General features: G+C 37.1%; 1 protein-coding gene across 15 annotated transcripts in view; it reads left to right on the plus strand.

Annotated features, from left to right (window-relative positions):
* Positions 1-14479, plus strand: part of dgkza (diacylglycerol kinase, zeta a) — a 114025-nt gene that overhangs the window by 26233 nt on the left and 73313 nt on the right. For 3 of the 15 annotated variants that reach the window (XM_077229139.1, XM_077229140.1, XM_077229141.1), the window contains exon 1: positions 11132-11264. The exons of 11 other annotated variants lie outside the window; for them this stretch is intronic. The gene's annotated coding sequence lies outside the window, so the exon portion shown is untranslated. Of the gene's footprint in view, positions 1-10984; positions 11265-14479 lie in introns of those variants that run through there. One more of the 15 variants, XM_077229142.1, reaches the window with a different exon arrangement.

Raw genomic sequence — 14479 nt, forward strand, 5'->3', positions numbered from 1 at the left:
CCAATGTCTTAAAATTAGCAACTGGTCAGTGTTTAGACTGATTTAAGTCTCACAAACTTTGACCTGCTTTGAGGCTTCTACTAGTAATTCACTGAGGATGTCGTTATCAAACTGAAGAGTTCAAGACAACTTCATGTACATTTATAAACTAACGGATGCCATATGTTACCTGCTGTATGCAGCTGTGATTCATTTGGCCTATAGCGGTGGTGTCAAACAGGTAGGATTAAATTTGTGCCAAAACAAACCAGATCCACCACCTCCAGAACTGGAGCACCTATTTTTGTTCATTTCCCACACGCCGCTGATTTATGCTATGACTTTTATGCATGTTTAATAAAAAATTAGGCGTTTCATTATTTAAGTTGTCGATAACCTGTATAATTAGAAGTTTTTATTATTTATAATCTATGATTTAATTAGATTTATTTTTTATTCACAGAATACAGACACTTCTTTAGAAAACACTATGTTAGTGCAATCTCCACAACAAGCAAGTGTCAAAACATAGTTTACTAGATATAATCAAGACAGAACCATACTCAACAATGCAATCCACTCTACTTTGTTTGCAGTGTAGGCAGCTTAATTTTGATGGGAGCAATGATGTTTTGTCATGAAAAAACATTCTTTTAATTTACTTGATTTTTTTTCTTTACAGTGCAAAATACCAAAGAGATAGATGAATAAATTAGGAGAGTGAATCCAGCATGCTTTTTATCTCTATTCCTGTGCACATCTTCAGGAGAACCGTTTCCTTTCTGTGTGCTTGTGTGAGTGAGAGATAGGAAAGAAGGTGGGGAGGCTGGACAAGATGGACAGAAAGTGCACTTGAAGTCATTTGTGGCATCATAGCTACAAATTCCTGTGTTTGATGGCACATTCAATTGCTCATTTGAAGCAGAGGAACTCTGTATTCTTAACCCTTTCGCACGTACGATCACACCGGTGTGATTAGAACGGTCAGTGCATCATCTGATCAACTGTAAAATTCAAACGTGCTTTCGCGCGTTGACTGGCGCTGAGCCAGAGTCGGACGCACTCAGTGCTGTCATATATCACAACTATTGAGTGTTTTCAACCACATAATGTTTATTTTAGGTTTCAGACACTTAAATACACATAATTACTAGCAAAACAATGATTTTGAGTTTGTAAAATACACACTGACGTCTATGGAAGCGGCAATAATAATCCTTTACATTATAATAAGACGACACGTTCATTCATATCAGATGCACATTGTGTAAGTAGCTTTACATTTTACCTTATTCTTCTCCCAGTTCACAGGCCACTTACTTTCATGTATTTCGTGAGAAGTTGAGGAATTGACGTGTTGTAAATCCAACAGATCCGATTCTCTGAACTGTGAAACAAACTAACATGGCGCATACAGCTCAAATAACGCGATCGTTATAACGGTGTTTAAACAACAAAACACATCCACTTGCAAATATTTGCCAATCGGAATATCTATGTTTCATGCTATAGCTAATACATTTGTGTATATTTTTAATAAAAAAGGAAAAAAATACATAAAAGCAGATCATCATTCATTCAGCGCTGTGTTGTGGTTGCGCTGTCACGTGACAAGCAATGACGCGTCACCATGGAAACATTTAAGTGACAAGTTCTAAATAACGGTCGCCTTGAAAAACTCACGCTGGGGGGTCAGTTAGAATATTTTAAACTTACGTGTGAAAGGGTTAAAGCTGGACTGTGAACAGAGTTTAGATTGCACTGCAAAAACTAAGCAGAAAAGAGAAATGACAGATGAGTGTTTGGTCAGTGTTCTGCCCTTTGTCCTCTCTGTGTGCTCTTCTCTCTCTCTCTTTCTCTCTCTCTGTGCTCGCCTCGGTGGCCCGTTCAGACCTCAGCAGAATCCACAGAACTGAGTATCCATCTGTCAGCACCTCTCGACCTGCATCTCTCTGCAAACTGAGAAAGAGAGAATGGAGGAACAGTTTTGTCAGTTAAAGGGTTGTATAATAAGTCTTTGATGTCCCCAGAGTGTGTATGTGAAGTTTTAGCTCAAAATACCCCACAGATATTTTCATATGGCATGTTAAAGATGTCACTTTTTGAGGGTGAGCAAAAACGCACTGTTTTGTGTCTGTTCCTTTAAATGCAAATGAGCTGCTGCTCCCGGCACAGAGGGCGGAGCTTCAACAGCTTGTGTCATTTAAAAAAAACGTTGAGCCTTTTTTTATGTTCAAACCAAAGTCAGATGATGTCAATAGAGTCAATGATGGAGAGACTCAAGAAGTGACAGCATGTAGAATGCAACAGGACATTTCTGAATGATTAGTTGATGAATTTATGTAGCTGATGTGTAGTTATCTTCTAGTCATTGATTATATCAATCGTGTTTAGGGGGCGGGTTGATGTCATTAATCCGGGAGGAATGTCGTGTAGTCCCTACCAGCCGTTTGTTGTAGTCTTTAAAAAGCAATTTCTTTAAATGCAAATATCTCCCTTTGCTTTGAACTTTGAATATTGTACCTTTGCAGATGTTGTTTATGCTCAAACATCAACATTACACACCAACTTAGTTAGAAAAGTGAAATCATAATCAACCACCCCTTTAATTTAGAGTCTGCGTGCGTTTGTCTTTTAATAGCCACGTCTTGCAAATATGTGTCTGTGTGGTGTGTGTAAATATGTATGTGTGAGCTAGCTCAACAGATTTGTGTGCCGGATATGTCGCATGGCAGTTAGATGTCTTACATATGTGGATGCACACACACTATGGGTTGCAGTGGTGTGTCTTTTCCTCAGCAGAGAGAGAGAGAGAGAGAGAGAGAGAGAGAGAAAGATGAAGTGAAACTAATAAAGGAAGGCAATTGTCAAGAGCAGACACTCTTTGTTAAAGGGATAGTTCACCTAAAAATTTTAATTCTGTCATCATTTACCCTCATGTTGTTCCAAAACTGTATGAATTTCCTCGTTCTGTTGAACACAAATGAAGATATTTTTCAAAATTTCTTCTTTTGTGTTCAGCAGAAAGAAAAAAACAAGTTTGGAACAACTTATGTGTGAGTAAATAATGACATAATTTTCATTTTTGGTGAACTTTCCCTTAATCTGTCTGTCAAACAGGAATGCAGCATAACATGAAAGCCATGCTGCTCCTCAGTAACAACTCGAATGGTGCACCAGTGGAATGAGGTGCACCTCAGAACCCTTTAAAAAAAATGAAGAAATACCCATATACTGTTAAAAAGTTTGTGGTCGGTTTAAAGGAGTCTCTTCTGCTAATAAAGCCTGCATTTATTTACATGTAAAGAATTCCGTAAAATTGTGAAATATTATTACCATTAATAATAACTGCTTTCTGTTTTGATATATTTTAAGATGTATTTTATTCCTGTGATGGCAAAGCTGAATTTTCCGCATCATTTCTTCAGTGTCACATGATCCTTCAGAAATCATCTTTCTTCTTATTATTATTATTATTATTGTTATTATTATTGTTATTTATTCTTGTTTGCTGAAGCGTTTTTTTTTAAATAGACATCTTATGTTACTCCCCAGACTTTTAAACTATAGTTTAAATTAATAAAAAATCTCCAATATGCTATATTTGCTATTAAATAAATTATCAATTTTAAAAATAAAATGTAAATATATAACAATAAATTGCAACTATTATCAGTAGAAACATTTTAGCAGATGGTTCGCATTATATTTGATGGTTTGTCTAACCGTATTGACTTTTAGCTGGTAAAGAAACACTTTTTTTTATAGGCAGGCTGCTTCTCTTTTTCTATGATGCTGACAGCAGCCGAAGCGAGAGGGGGCATAGAAGCATAGTGCTGGGAGCCGCTCTGAAAAAGGTTACCCTCTGGGGTTGAATGCGAGAAGAGGTGTCTGTATCTCACTGTATGCATGTGTGGGCGTCCCAGAGAATGTTATAGGCGACTGCCGATCCCGCTTATACCAGGATCTTGTTGTACCGGTAACATGGAGATCTGTTCACAAATCCTGATCCAAGTAAATCCAAGTAATTCTGATCTCCATCAAAGTGGCACTAAGTGAAGTCTTCAGTCAACAGTTATTGTTTGTAATTATTTATTCATGGGATTTACACATAATGCTTGTGTTGCAGTTCTTAAAAAGTATTTTGTACTTGCCAAAAAACGATTTTTAGTTGCATTTAGGATAGAACCGGAGGAGACTATAGAGGAGACGGGAAGCAATGGGAGAGGTGAATCTTGGCCCTCTGCTTGAACATGATGAACATGTGATGTAATGATTATTTTATAAATTACTGGAACTCTTGGATAATGGATTGACTAAAACAAAACCTGCTCTGCCTGATTTAGATTAGGTATGAAGTGCTTTATGGTTTTTTTATTGCTCAGTGTTAAACTGATGAACTAAAGCATCTACTAAACACACATAAAATAAAAACACTACATACAGAAAGGAAGTCCTGATCTACAGTATGAGCTGACTGAGGTAGTAAATCATTGTTCACCATTTGTTTTCTAGCAGTGCGGTGTGTTTTCATGTGTGTAAAGGTGGGTGGATGCCTGTTGGTGAAAGGGATGGAGGTTAGGGCTCAGATTGAGTTTTGTCTGTTCACTGTTACTCCTTTCATTTCATTTTCTTGCTACCGCTCTCTTTCGACCCGTTTATTTGATTGAAGTGATTGTAAATTGTGACAAAGAAGAAGAGTTAACCTCTTTAGTGCAGTATGTTCAATGATTCAAGCAGAAGCCTAACTGAACTGTTTAACATAAAATGAACCTATCATGCCAAGTGTCTAGTTTTAAACAACCTTTTTGTAGTAAACTTTAACTGATTTAAATTAATTATATTAAAAGGAAACTCAAGCTTCAAAAAGATACAAAAGCTCTATAAAAGTATCAGAATGACTTATGCACTACTGTATATTATATTCCAAGCCATGATAGCTTTGTCTGACAGAAATTTACTGTTGCTCAATTCTTATCTGAAAATACTTCCATTTTTACATTTTCTAATTTAATGTTGTTGGTGTTTTTCATCATAAAAATTATATTGGATTCATTTAAGAATGTTACATTTTTTTATTTGTTTCCTTTCAGTAGAAGCAATGAAATACTTTTCAGTTTACAGTTGACAGTTTACTCTTATTCTGTGCAGACTGTCCCATGCATATAACATACGTGAAATACATCCTATTCAGATCTAGAGGGTGTAGATGAGTTTATATCCATATGCGCAGTCATGCGCTAATGTATTTTTGTGTGTTGTGTGTTTGAGCACACCTGTGTTGGTTTAAGCAGAAGTTAAGGAGAGGCGTGTCTGTGTCATTAATGATGAAATGCTCTGCCTGTCTGTCATGCGTAAAAATAAATACCTCCTCTTAGTAATGTGGGATACTCTAGTCTAGAGTAGGGATCAGTGTAATGGAATTAAATTTCATGTTTGGAAATGCTTGAATTACAGCTGGTCTAATCATTAAAAGAAATGACAAGTGTTTGGACAGTTTGATTTCAAGCTAATCAATATTCCTCCCTCTTTCTCTCCCTCTCACTGGTTCTTTAAATGGCTAAATCATCTCTCATAGGTAAGTATCCATGTCTCTTTGAAAAGGATCTGTTCTGCTGACACAGTCTGTGTAAAAGAGGGATCTTGTATCGTGTGTGTGTGCGTGTGTTTGCTTGCATCGGGTGTAAAGTGCTTGTTCTCATTTATATTTATTCCACTTTTTCAGCCTAGCACAGGGTTTTCACAATATCAAAATTTCAGTAGTTGACATCAATAGCAGTGAAATTGCACAAATCTCCACACTATTATACAACAGCTAAAATACATTTGCTATTGAAAACATCCTTTATTTAAAGTTACATATGAATATGAACTAATTCATATAATTTTATATCATTGTAACAACTGAAAATTCTGAGAACAAGAATGTGAACAAACTTGAATGATGCTCGGAACAGTCGACAGGCCAGTGATGCATCGTCACGAAAGTTTGAGCCTTGTGAATTTAAATATTCAAGCTCAAATCAATTTCAACACCATAAAATCTGCTTCTCAGACTGAATTGAGTTCTCTTTCACGTCTTCTTGCACTTGAATGGACATATTCAAAGAAAATTGTCAAAATGGCCATCTTGGCAAGTATCTTTGTAAACAATCAGTTAGCCTATGTCTTAACTGAACGTAAACGGTTGAGATGTAAAACGGCCATTAAATTTTCTTAAGTCAACGACCATTGGCAGGTGTGGCACAAGGATTTAGGCCCTGGATAAATCACAGTGAAGTGTGAGTGCTTTCCACATACACATGGAAGCATGTCGGCTTGGTAACAAACTACTGGTGTTTTTGAGATCATTGCTCTTCCAGTGGGAATATGCAGCCATCTGCCACTGCAACAGCCTCTGATCTTGTTCCCCATTAACACACGCACACACACACACACACACACACACACACACACACACACACACACACACACACACACACACACACACACACACACACACACACACACACACACACACACACACACACACACACACACTCGCAATAAGGTCACCAGCCACTATATTCATCTGTCACAATTTCTCTGTCTCTCTGTCTATCCATCCCTGTCTTATTCAAGGGTACCTGGTCAAAGATAAAGGGACGCCAAAATAACAAAAAACACCAAAAATAATCAGATTTTCCAGGGCTTAGGCTCTTGAAGTCATTGAAAGCCCTGTTATTTCGTGTTTGCGTTTATCTTTTTGTGTGTGGAGTGTCCCTTTTTACATACCTCATTATTTTTTTGGTACCCCTGTTGAAACCATGATGATACTGTGACTTTTCTTGCTGCTCTTTGAGAGGTGGACTGGAGCTGGGTGTAAAATGATTATGAGAAAAAAAGAGAAAGATTTGTTGGAAATAAGGAGATGGAGAAAAAAGGGTAATTTTTTTGTTGTTGTACTATCTATTGGCCATGTTTAAAATCTCATTACTACCTCAAAGATGAAGTAGGGATGCTGGTTATGGCCTGTTCAGTGTTATTTGTTAGATGGATTTTGTCTAGTGATGTAACCTGACAGAATCAGGGTGATCAATATCTACCATGTCCTCCACAGCGAGGGATCTTTCTCATAATCAGACGAGGATGAATTTCAACTGCGCGTTTGCTAAAAGCCGACAACTGTCACAGTTAGAAATAGCTGAGCCGTTGTGATTACTTATCTTACAACAGTCACGAAAGGTGTTGCTTTTTAACAGCAGTTTAGCTTCCATGCCATGGAGACTCTGGAGTCTCTGTTGGTCTGCTTTTGTCTCCTTCACATCACACTAACCTGTGACTGAAGAGCTAAATAAGAGGTCTGTTTGCAGGAAGTTTGTTGCTTTTGTTTGTTTGCTGGCTACTTTAGCTTTCTCTCCTAGAGTTGTAGCAAAAGGCACTATGCTGCTCCAGAGGGTGTGTATAAGTGCATTTGCTTATTTATGTCATGTTGACACAGCAAAGGAGAAGGAAATGTTGGTAAGAGTAATGTTCTTTCCCAAAGAGCAGAAATTAGAAGATTGGTAAATCAGAAAAAAAAACAAAAAAACAGGATAGGAACAATTCATTTAATATAGTTTATTATAATAAAAAAAAGGATTTAGAAACAATAGAGGTCTATATGTTCACATTTGGATAATTAGGTAGAAAAATTCTGAATAGGGCTGGGTATTATTACAGATTTCCAGATTTGATTCAAATTCACAAACTTTCAGTTTAATAGGATTCTTATTTTCAGGGCATTGTCCTGTTGCACTACACATCACATTACATTGTGATTTTGTGCCATCTACTGGAGGATACATGCTGGCAGAATGGAAGATTCTACCGTTCAAAAAGTTTGGAGTCTGTAAGATTTTTAAATGTTTTTGAAAGAAGTCTCAACATGCTGCTTTTATTTAATCAGAAATACAGTGCAAACAATGTATTATTAGAATATAACGTAATCGTTTTCTCTTTAGTTTAACATTATCCTACAGAAATCATTCTAATATGCTGATTTGGTGCTCCTAATATTGTTGTGGGATTTTTTTTCAGGATACTTTGAATAAAAAGTTCAAAAGAACAGTATTTGTTTGATATAGATTTTTCTTTCAACAGTATAATGATGACTTTAGTTTCACTTTTGATAAGTTTAATGCATTCTTGCTAAAGAAAACCCCTACGTTTGAATGGAAATCTTTTCATTTCAATCTTTTCTTCATTCAAAGTTGCTTTTGATAAAATACTGGTCTATTGATAATCATTCTGAGAGGAGTTTGATATCTGAGCGCACAGGAACAGAATGATGCACATGAAGTCAAAACTTCAAGACTGACGGGCAGTTGACACACTATTATGCCTGTAATGCCAGCTTCTGACCAGCAGATGCCTCCCTTTCTCAATATGCTCATACATGGGTGTGTGCAGGATGAGAAGGGCTATTAGATGGCATATGAAGATTGGGCTGTCAGCGGAAATATGACTGACAGCTTGTCTCAGGTGGTTGCTCAGATGATTATCAGGTAATGATGTGCTGTGACACCCAGGCAGAAGCAGCAACAGTTGCCGTGGGAGACGGTTAAGCGACGTCTGAGATGGCACGTTCAGTTCACACATGACAAAATAAATAGACAGACTTTGCTTCTGTTCCTTGTTTGCATGGTGACTCACACTCCTCATTCCTCCCACTCCTCCACTCAGAGATGGAGTTCTAAATATAATCCCCTTGTCTGGTTTATGAAATGCTAATGTAAAACCCCTCTGTCTTGAACTAAGACTATCAAACCACCGTGTCTAATTCGTGTCTGTTGAGCAGTGTAGCATTACCAGCCACAAATACTCTGAGCAGCACCTTTACCATATATGGCGGAGGCAGACGCGTGCATCGTAGTTCATCAAATCTACATAGAACAGATTCTGTTTGTGTGTGCACATGCATATCGACAGAGTCAGGGTGAATAAGTGTGTGGGGGAAGGAAGTGTACAGTGTGAATGCATGTGTTGCTGTTTCAGTAAACGCCGCTTTTTTAGTTTCTGCTGACAATTACTCATTGCTCACACATCCCTTGTATGATTTTAAACTTCTGGGTACTTTTTTATGTTGGGAGCCAAACTGACCATACTTATATTCAATACAATTCCCCAGAAATCACACCAATGACAACCAAAGACCTTTAACATGAGAGGAATAATAACATTAAAGAACATAACTCATAAAATCTGAATAGGCGTATTATAAACGGTATTTAATAAAAACAAACAAAAAAAAAACATTTGAAGTTGTTTGGAAAAACACTTCTGTGTGCCTTCCTGAAGCTCAAACAGTTCAAATTTTTTTTTGAACTGGGAGTTCAATTCCCAACAAACCTAACATGCACGAATTAACTATATATGCCTTCCATGCAAATTCTTCAGATCAAAGTGTCTACCAAATACTGTACATAAATGTAAATACCCTCTGATGGTAGTTTAGAAACTGACATAACAAATTAAAATACATGTTTTTATTTCGGGTCTGTGGAGCTGACTTTAACAATGTAAATTTTGTACGCACATTTAAGTGTTAACACCTTGCAGGCATGTTCATCTTTTAGATTATTTTCTCAAGAAAAACATCATAGGTTTAATGTTCTTTCTGACAACTAAAAAAATCGAAAAAGGCCAAATTGATCTACAACTTAGTATGAGGGGTTTTTTTCCTTTAAAAAAATGTCAGTTTCTCAACAAGCTTCTCGTGCATTTTTGGAAACAAAACTATGAAACCAAGAGTATGGCTAAATGTATGCATGCATGTGTGTTTTTTTGCAGTAAACCGCTCTGACTGAGATGGGTCTTTCAGTCATTATAGGACAAAAAAGCTGTTGTGGTCCAACCACACGGGCAGCGTCCTGATGCACACACATACTGCTTGCGGCAGTTGCGTCACACTGATCAAAGGAACTGTTGGCGTCTGTCACTTCAGAGTTAAGAGAAACATACACCCTTTCCCCCGGCACAAACACGTACACTATGTACGCATGCACACACACACACTCGCACACATAAATAGCTGGCTTGAGGATGTTTGTGGTTGATGTCCTCCCCATAGGAAATGGAGTGTGTGTTTGTGCGTAAAATAGTAACCTTGCTCTTGGGTCGATGGGGGAGTCAAGAGGATCTTAGTTGTTTAAAACTGCCAGCCTGTGGTAATTGGGTGTCTTTTTTTCCTGATGTCGAAGCTTAACATGCAGAGACAATGTATAAGTAAACCATTAGTTGACTGATTCCACCCAAAAGTGTAAAAGCTCTATGGCACTTTCAGAACGTTTAATCAATCTGTCCTGCACGACACAGTGAATGTGAGTTTAGGACTGGATTATGTCTGCCCGACCAACATTGGGAGGGTTTGGTCTTTATTTTTGCAAATACGTTTGGTGCAGAAATGACATGCTACTCATTATTGGATTATAATATTGTTGCATATTGCTGTGGGAGTCGGACTCTAAACTAATTATGTTTAAAATAGATTCACAGCACCTTAAAAGAATAATTCATCAAAATCGAAGTATACGAAAGAAGTATACTTCATTTAGTCACCTTCATGTCGTTCCAAATCTGTAGGACTTTCTTTCTTCTGTGCAACACAAAAGAAAAATGTCAAAGTATTTTTTTGTTCCGTATGATATAGGCAAAGGGGTCCTATGTTGTTCGGACCCCAGTGCTCTCCAAAGTATATTTCACAGAAGACAATATTAATGCAGATTTGGAATGGAAGAATATACATTTTTGGTTGATCTATTCCATTAATAGAGATACAGTCAAAGATACAGTTGCTGTAGATCCTCTAACTAGCTTTCAGTACTCATATATTTACATAATAATACATTCTGGGGATGTTAGTGTACATATTTACACCTGCTGTATGTACATGTCAACATCTGTTCAGACTGAGCAAATGTTTTCAAGTTTTTGGTTGACTTTGATCTATATATCTGGGTGTTTGTGTCAGGAAGTGTGCTTCATCAGTAGAATCATGCTCTCTCTCTCTCTCTCTCTCTCTCTCTCTCTCTCTCTCTCTCTCTCTCTCTCTCTCTCTCTCTCTCTCTCTCTCTCTCTCTCTCTCTCTCTTCCCCAGCTTGCTTTTTGACCCTCCCACTCTCTTAGGAAAGACTGCATGCTCTCTCTTTCCCCTTCCCCAGTCAACCTTCTCTCTGTTTTCATTCTCTTCCCACTCTCTCTTGCTTTCTCTAAAAGTTATCTGGTGAGAAAAGAAGACATTTGGATGATTTACACTCTTCCATCAGGTTGTACATTTCTCTGACTATTCTCTTTTGAGGGCTTGAGGTTTTGTTGATCTCCAGAGTTGAGAGTGCAGTGCTGTGTCCTTCAGACTGTGATTTGTGTTAACGGTGCGTGTGGAAGAGTAAGACGTGAGGTGTCTGATGAATCTCATGCTATCTGACAAATCATCTGCAGTTTAGATACAGTGACTCTAATCTCATTGCTGTCTGTCTGATTCTGTCATCAACTGTTGCTGCTGTATTTGGGTTGTATCGGCCTGCGGTTTGTAACTGTACAAATCCAGGTGTTGTAATCTGTATTATATTTGTTTCGGAGTTAAAAGAGGATATTGCAGGCTGCTGTTGTTACCAGAAATCTGCCTAGCTCTGACAGTGAAACTCTAAAAATAGTGCACTAGCACATACACTTGTGTTTGTGTATGTTAATAAGACACCTTGTAACACCCACAGAGTGAAGCTAAAGTAAAGGCTTTTAACAAAGTCAAGCAAATGATTAAACTGCTATGATTATAGACCATTGACTGTGTGTGTGTGTTTGAGAGAGAGACAGAGACTGAGTAATTTCTACCATAATGACAAAGAGATAACTCAAATATTTATATGCACAAGCTTGTCATTGCAGACTAGATATTTATTTAGAAAAAAAGATAACTCTGACTGTAAATTCTGATTGCATGAGCCACATCTGAAGCCTAAATTGCCGATATATTGTACAAGCAAATATGGCACGAGAGGCTCTGAATATAGTCAAAGCTAAAGGCAAGTTAGGCAAGTGAATTTATTAAGGTTTTACTGGGATTTTACCATGGATAAGTTTTTTTTTGGCACTTCCAGTGAGTTGTACCTAAAACCCCATTTGGAAGTGACAAAAAAACATGAAACGGTAAAATCTGAAAAGAAAATAAATCCTAAAGTCTTTGAGAGCCGAATAAATGAATGAACAGTGACAACATAGGAAGAAATGAGAGAGGAACAGTAGCTCAGACAGTGTTAAGAATTGAGACATGATGTGACAGCAACACTTACAGTACATACTGTATGCTCGGATACTGAAAGTAGTGTTTTATAAACTCAGACACTGTGATTTTATATAACAGATTACATTTTCTAGACATGTGCATGTTTTTAAAAGCAAAACACTTTTCAAATGTTCATTAAAGGGTTAGTTTGCCCATTTAAGACATGAAGTTGTATGGAATCCTTACCAGCACTATAGTGCATACACACTGACCCACTCTGTTGTAACCTCCCTGGTCAGAGTTCTGGCCGCTGGAAGTTTTTCAAGAAAGTACTCCCGGTTATTTTCCGGGGCCACAAAACTGTGCGTTTTTACGTGAAAAAATGATTTGCGTTTCAAAGCTTGATTAATTTACCACACAAAAAACACTCCGGTCAAAATTCATACCTCAGTTTTAATCGGCACTATTTTCTTTCCATTTCTATCAATCCGCGCTGCTGTCAACGTCAACAGTGCGCACGTTCCGATCAGCTGTTGATAGCGCGACTCGCTGACAACATGTCTGACTGCGAAACTTCTGATGATGAAACCAATTTTAGCACAATGTCAGACGGATCAGATGATGAAAGTAGTTTTAGCACAACGACAAAGGGATACCTTTATGAACCGGAGTATACAAGATCAAATCAAATGTTATTGATTGCAACACAAAACCTCAATTGTGTGTGTGTTTTTCTCAGCAAATTGTTCAATCAAATAGTTTTCTCAGCAAATTGTAGGCTACCAATATCCCTATATACTGTTTTTATACTAGACATCTTTTCACGTGTTTTATAATGGAATCTAAACATCAGCTTGTTTACCGTACAGTTTAGACATGGGATCATGAAGTTAGTAAATAGAGCTTACCCGTGGTACTGGTACAGCAAAACTCTTTAATTTTTCTTTTCCTCCTTGGTTGGGGATCTAATCGTCTTCGCTGAAGTGAGCACTGCACACACGAAAATCCTTTATTCTGGATATTTTAGCTCCTGCAGAGTAGCCGATGGCAACCAGCCAAAGCTGTCTCACAGTTATATTCGAAACAGGAAAACGATGGAATCTGAACTTTGATCCCGGCACATCCTTGTGGTCACAGCCTGGGAATTTACAAGTTCGCACCAATGTTAATTTAATACTTTTTATGTCGTTGTCAATCGATTGTGTAAACACTATGGAACAGCTGATCGGAACGTGCGCACTGTTGACGTTGACAGCAGCGCGGATTGATAGAAATGGAAAGAAAATAGTGCCGATTAAAACTGAGGTATGAATTTTGACCGGCGTGTTTTTTGTGTGGTAAATTAATCAAGCTTTGAAACGCAAATCATTTTTTCACGTAAAAACGCACAGTTTTGTGGCCCCGGAAAATAACCGGGAGTACTTTCTTGAAAAACTTCCAGCGGCCAGAACTCTGACCAGGGAGGTTACAACAGAGTGGGTCAGTGTGTATAAACTATAGTGCTGGTAAGGATTCCATACAACTTCATGTCTTAAATGGGCGAACTAACCCTTTAATGTTAAATGTATGTATCTCTACTAATATTTAATTTGGATTTTGACAAATCAAACTATTAATAAAATGTATTCCTGATCTAGGCATTTACCCAAGAAGTTTATTATGAATTAATCAATTTATCAGATGCTTCAATTGGGTAATAATTGAGGACACACAAAAGCAATTAATCATAAGAGCATACTGCTGCTTATACAATATACAGAGAAAACTTGTCACAGGGTTTAACAATAAGGATTTTTCCAGTATTTGGCCTGTCAGGTCAGTTGCTTGGCAACATTTTTAATGACCCAAAATATATATATTTATGTGTAAAATAATGATTTAATTTATGTATAATTTATTAATATTTTTAATAATTATTTTTATTTTACTTTTAAATTAATTAATTTATATGTGTGATATATAATATTTATATAATATTTTTTTATAGAAAAAATTACTTTGAAATGAAATGCAATAATGTAACTACATAACAGCGAAACACACTTGCGTTACATATGTTCGTAATGTGTATATAAATAAATATGTACGTATGTTACGTAAATGCAGCGTTACATGCATTACTTGAGGGTTATGACCCACAAACAGTCAACATCTGGGTCTGTATGTTCTGTGTTGGATATCTTGTTTTTTGTTTTCTTGTGTAGAAGAGCTGGACAATTCTTGATAAATTGAGAAGCACGATTTTTTTGTTTCAAATAG

The sequence above is a fragment of the Siphateles boraxobius genome, unplaced genomic scaffold (assembly GCF_051911475.1).
Source record: "Siphateles boraxobius isolate OS27281-9 unplaced genomic scaffold, OSU_SipBor_1 130, whole genome shotgun sequence".
Lineage (NCBI taxonomy): Eukaryota > Metazoa > Chordata > Actinopteri > Cypriniformes > Leuciscidae > Siphateles > Siphateles boraxobius.